The sequence below is a fragment of the Chrysochloris asiatica genome, unplaced genomic scaffold, assembly GCF_000296735.1.
Source record: "Chrysochloris asiatica unplaced genomic scaffold, ChrAsi1.0 scaffold00321, whole genome shotgun sequence".
Taxonomy (NCBI): domain Eukaryota; kingdom Metazoa; phylum Chordata; class Mammalia; order Afrosoricida; family Chrysochloridae; genus Chrysochloris; species Chrysochloris asiatica.
The window spans coordinates 1,675,913-1,682,563 of NW_006408839.1; positions in this window are offsets into that span (position 1 = coordinate 1,675,913).

Genomic DNA, 6,651 nt, shown 5'->3' on the forward strand with positions numbered 1-6,651 from the left:
CAACAACTTGAAGACTAAGATGCGCCTGACCCAGGCCATGGTGTTTTCAATAGCCTCATATGGATGTGAAAGCTGGACAGTGAATAAGGAAGATCGTAGAAGACTTGATGCCTTTGAGTTGTGGTGTTGGAGGAGAATACTGAAAGTGCCATGGACTGCCAAAAAAAACAATAAATCTGTTTTGGAACCAATAGATCTGTTTTGGCTAAGCTTTGTCTCTCATAGTTTGGACATGTAGTCCGGAGGAAACAATCGTTGGAGAAGGATGTCATGCTGGGTAGGGTGGAGGGTCAGAGAAAAAGAGGAAGACCCCTAACGAGATGGATTGGCCAGGTGGCATCATTGATGGACTCAAGTGTGGCAGCGGTAGTGAGGTTGGCCCAGGATCAGACATTGTTTTGTTCTGCTGTGCATGGGGTCACTATGAGTCATTTCCGACTCAATGGCATCTGACAACAACAACAACAACAACCACCACCCATGACAGTCAGTTTGTCATACTGTGGTAGCTTGCATGTTGCTGTATTCTGGAAGCTATATAAGGGTATTTAAAATCCCATCAGGGACACCAGGGGTGGACAGGCTTCATCTGAGCTTCCAGACAAAGACAGACTAGGACGAAGGAGAGACATAAAAATTCTGACTATTTAGCCACTGAAACTTTATGAATACCAATGGGACACAGTCAGACCATAATAATTAATATTGAAACATGATGAAGAGCACCAAAATATTGCCAGAAGATGAGCCCTTCATGTTGGAAGGCACTCAAAATAAGAATGGGAAAGAGTTGCCTCCTTAAAGTAGAGGGACTGTGATGATGCGAATAGAGTAACATCTTCAGGACCCTCATTTGCTGATGGAGCAGAACACAAAATGAAGAGAAACAGCTGCAAACATCCATTAATAAACAGAACATGAAATGTACAAAGTATGAATCTGGGAAAACTGGAAATTGTCAAAAGTGAAATGGAATGCATGGACATCAATATCATAGGCATTAGTGTCCTGAAATGGACTGGCTACAAGGAAGACCACTTAATACCACTATTATTCAAATTTATGCACCAACCACTAAAGCCACTAAAAATGATATGGAAGAATTCTACCAAGTTCTTCACTCTGAAATTGATCAAACATGCAATCAAGATGTATTGATAATTACTGGCAACTGGAATGCAGAGGTTGGAAACAAAGAGGAAGGATCTCTGGTTGGAAAATATGATCTTAGGGATACAAATCATCCTGGAGATCACATGATAGAATTTTGCAAGATCAATGACTTGTACATTGTAAATACCTTTTTTGAACACCATAAAAGATGACTATAAACATGGACCTCATCAGGTGGAATACACAGAAATCAAATTGACTGCATCTGTGGAAAAGCTCCACATCGTCAGCCAAAACAAGGCCAGGCGCAGACAGTGGAACAGACCACCAATTGCTTATATGCAAATTCAGGCTGAAGCTGATGAAAATTGAAACAAGTACAAGAGACAAAATATGACTTTGAACATATCCCACTTGAATTTCGAGATCATCTAAAGAACATATAAGATACTTTAGACATAAAATACTGAAGACCAGAAGAGTTGTGGGATGACATCAAGAACATAATACAGGAAGAAAGCAAAAGGACATTAAGAAGACAAGAAAGAAGGAAAAGACAAAATTGATGTCAGAAGAGACTCTGAAACTTGCTCTCAAGCATAGAGATGCTAAAAGCAAATGAAAGAAATGAGGAAGTAAAAGAGCTGAACATAAAGTTTCAAAGATCAGCTCTAGAAGACAAAGCCAATATTATAACAAAAAGTGCAAAGACCTGGAGTAAGAAAACCAAAAGGGAAGATCACACTCAAACTGAAGAAACTGAAGGAAAAACATCAAGCCTCAACTTGAAATACTGAAGGATTCTATGGTGAAAAGAGGAGTCCTGGTGTGGTGCTTAGGGTTAATGTGCTGGACTGCAAAGTGGTTTGAACCACAAAGTCAGCGGTTCAACCTCACCAGCTGCTCCTTGGAAACCCTATACAGGGTTGCTATGGGTCACAACTGACTCAATGGCACTTAACAACAACAACAGGGACAAAAATATTGAAACATGCATAAAGCACCAAAATAAGATGGAAGGAATACACAGAGTCACTCTACCAAAAAGAAATGGTTGATGTTCAACCCTTTCAAGTGGTAGCATATGATCAAGAGACAATAATACTGAAGGAAGAAGTCCAAGGTGCACTGAAGGCATTGGCAAAGAACAAGACACTGGAAACTGGTGGAATAAAATTGAAATCTTTCAATAAACTGATGTAGCACTGGAGGCACTCATTCATCTATGCAAAGATATTTGTAAAACAATTGCCTGGCCAAATGACTGGAAAAGATCTGTATTTATGCCCATAAAAAAAGAGAAGTGACCAAATAGAATGCAGAAATCATCACACAATATCATTAATTTCGCATGCAAGTCAAGTCTTGACTAAGAACAATACAAAAACAGCTGCAACCATACATTGAAAGAGAACGTCAAGAGGTTCAAGCTGTATTCAGAAGAGGACATGGAACGAGGGATATTTTTGCTGATGTCTGATGGATCTTGACTGAGAGCAGAGAATATCAGAAAGACATTTACTTGTGCTTTATTGACTACACAAAGGCTTTCATTCAATGGTGTGGATCTGGACAAACCATGGCCAACATTGAGGAGAATGAGTGTTCTGGAACACTTAATTGTACTCATGAGGAACCTGTACATAGTCTAATAGGCAGTTGTTTGAATAAAACAAGGGAACACCAAATGGTTTAAAATCAAGAAAGGTGTACTCCAAGGTTATATTCTTTCACCATACTTATTCAATCTGTATGCTGAGCAAATCATCCAATAAGCTGGATAATATGAAGAAAAATGTGGCCTCTGGATTGGAAGGAGACTTATTAACCACCTGCAATATGCAGATGATAAAGCCTTGCTCAATGAAAGTGAAGAGGACTTAAAATACTTTTTGGTGGAAATCACAGACTGCGGCCTTTGGTAAGGGTTGCATCTCAAATAAAAACAAAACAAAAAATCCTCACCACTGAACCAATAAACAACATCATGATAAATGGGGGAAAGATTTAAGCTGTCAAAGACTTCATTTTGCTCAGATCAACTATCAACACTCACAGAAACAGCAGCCAAGAAATCAAAGGATGTATTGCATTAGGCAAATCTGCTGCACAAGACCTCTTTAAAGTGTTGAAGAGCAGAGATGTCAGCTTGAGGACTAAGGTGCGCCTGATCCAGGCCATGGTATTTTCAATAACCTCATATGGATGTGAAAGCTGGACAGTGAATAAGGAAGATGGTAGAAGAATTGATGCCTTTGAGTTGTGTTGGAGGAGAATCCTAAAGTGCCATGGACTGCCAAAAGAACTAATAGATCTGTTTTGGAAGAAGTGCAGCCAGAGTGCTCCTTGGAGGCCAAGATGGCTAAGCTTTGTCTCTCATACTTTGGACATATTGTCAGGAGGAAACAGTCGCTGGAGAAGGATGTCATGCTGGGTAAGATGGAGGGTCAGAGAAAATGAGGAAGACCCCTAACGAGATGGATCAGCCAGGTGGCATCATTGATGGACTCAAGTGTGGCAGCGGTAGTGAGGTTGGCCCAGGATCAGACATTGTTTCGTTCTGCTGTGCATGGGGTCGCTATGCATCGGTTCCGACTCGATGGCACCTGACAACAACAACAACAACAAGTACTGGAATTGGTGAGATGAGGCCCTTTTCTTCAGATTTACACAGTAATACAGGCATCCACCACTAAAAGTGGGAGATCAACTTCCCACGAAACCCCAGAAGCAGATAATACAGGTAGGCGCTCTATGTTCCATGAGCTATGAAATGGTTAAATGGACAAGACACATTTCTAAGGAATCTCTAAGGCAGTCTTCAGTCCTCCAGGTGTGGCCTGGGAAATGAATGACCAAGAATTCCTACAAAGGAAATTGGCTTTTAAGTGAATTTGATATGCTGTGTTTCTCCTTCTCTAAAGCAGACTCTGCAATCTTCACCTTTGTTCATGATACAGGACAGATCCCCAGAGTGGTAAGAGGGTATCCAGAGGCTTGTGGGTAGTCACTGAGCTGCCTGTAAATAAGCTACAAAGAACCTGTGCATTGGAAAACAACCAGAGTTGCTGCTTAGCCAGTGGCCTGGGGCTTCTTCTCATCATTGTCTCAGTGAAGCCAATCTGTGTCATTCAGCCAATGAGCTGGCTTTGAGGACATTAAAGAACGTGTCATCTCTCACGCCACTGCAAGGACGAACCTTGTAGAAAAACATTCCTATTTGTAAAATCACCCAAGAACTCTCCATTTCACATTTCACATGTATTCTCACCTTGCTATGTAAGTTATCTAAAGTATATAAAAAAAACTGTCTTTTAATATCCACTTTAGTGTGTTTTTATAGGAAGGATAGTTGCAGTGCTAAAAAGTCAGTTCTGATTAAAAATTATTGTAGCATATTTAAGTGCCTGTTTAAGGTACATAATGACTTGGGATTGCTAACCCACTTTAGTGTCTTGATTTCAGTGATTTTGTGGGCCATATTTGTGGTGCAGCACCAGCCCATATCCTGGTGTGGCACTGTGGGTTAATGCGCTGGACTGCAAAGTCAGTGTGAACCATAAGGACGGTGGTTCAGGCTCACCAGCTGCTCCTCAGAAACCCTGTGTAGGGTCTCTATGGGTCAGAAGAGATTGACGGTACATAACAACAACAACAATAACATGCATTAATACCTGTATTTGTTTGTAGAATCGTTATCCCATGTCACCTTCCTTCCAGAAAGTGCCCCTTGCCTTTCACTGGTGATGGTAAAAATATGGAAATAATCTGTGTCCCAAAGGCAGTCTTACTCCAGTTGAGGGTACCTCAGTCTTGGTACTATTGCTACTTCTACGTCAGTCAGCCCCACTGATGGAGCTTATTTGTACTCATGACACCACATGTGTGCAGACTAGAACTGTTCTCTGTAGGCTTTTTAAGGCTATGATGTTTTGGACACAGATTGCTACATTTTTCCTGAGGTTCCCATGACTGGGCTAGAACCATCAACCTTCCCATTATTAGTTGAACATGTAATCATTTGTGTCACCCAGGCAGTCCACTGCTGCCATTAGGGAGCCTGATAATTATTTGTCGTGGTGTGAAAGGTTGTCTTGTGTATTGAAGGGTATTTAGCAACATTTCTGACTTCGACCTACTGTTGGTGGTGGTGTTATTGGCTCCTGGGTGAACAACTTCCTTGTTCTTGTAGTAGTCAATTGGACTGCTATTACTGTTTTTTTGTTTTTCCTGCCAGTCTTTCTTTCAAGAAGTATCTTCTGTTCTTCTAGCCACTCCAGGCTGGTCTACTTGTCCTTTCAAGTGGAAATTTCCCACCTCAGAAGATAATGGTCTTATGCAATGCAAAGGATCTGCAGGAAGTCTCCTACACTGGGCAAGTTCTAGCCCCATTTTAGGTATTCCAAAGAGCTAGGAACATCATACGTGAAGAGAGCAAAAAGTCATTAAGAAGACAAGAAAGAAGGAAAAGGTCAAAACGGATATCAGAAGAGACTCTGAAACTTGCTCTCCAGCATAGAGATGCTAAAGCAAATGAAAGAAATGAGGAGGTCCAAGGGCTGAACAGAAAATTTCAAACGTCAGCTCGAGAAGATAAAGCCAAATATTACAACAAAATGTGCAAAGATCTGGAATCAGAAAACCAAAAGGGAAGAACACAGTCAGCATTTCTCAAGCTGGGGGAACTAAAGTAAAAATTCAAGCTCGACTTGCGTTATTGAAAGATTCTCTCGGCAAATTATTGAATGATGCAGAAAGCATCAAGAGAAGATGGAAGGAATACACAGAGTCACTGTACCAAAAGGAAATGGTTAATGTTCAACCTTTTCATGAGGTAGCATATGATCAAGAGCCAATGATACTCAGGGAGGAAGTCCAAAGTGCATTGAAGGAATTGGCAAAGAGCAAGGCACCAGGAATTGATGGAATAAAAAATGAAATCTTTCAAGAAAATGAGGCGGCACAGGAGGCACTCACTCATCTCTGCCAAAAAATTTGGAAGACAACTATCTGGCTGACTGATTGGAAGAAATCCATATTTGTGCCCATTCCAAAGAGAGGTGACCTAACGGAATGCAGAAATCATTGGACAATTTCTTTGATATCTCAAGCGAGTAAAGTTTTGCTAAAGGTAATACAGAAACAGCTACAATAATACATTGACAAAGAACTTCCAGAGGTTCAAGCCGGATTCAGAAGAGGCTGTGGAATGCGGGATATCCTTGCTGATGTCCGATGGATCTTGGCTGAAAGCAGAGAATATCAAAAAGATGTTTACCTGTGCTTTATTCACTATGCAAAGGCTTTCGATTATGTGGTTCATGAGAAGCTATGGACAACATTGCAAAGCATGAGTATTCCAGAACACTTAATTGTACTCATGAGGAATCTGTACCTATACCACAAAGCAGTTGTTCGAACAGAACATGGGAACACTGAATGTTTTAAAATTAAGAAAGGTGTGCGACAAGGTTGTATTCTGTCACCATACTTATTCAACCTACATGCTGAGCAAATAATCTGAGAAGCTGGGTTCTA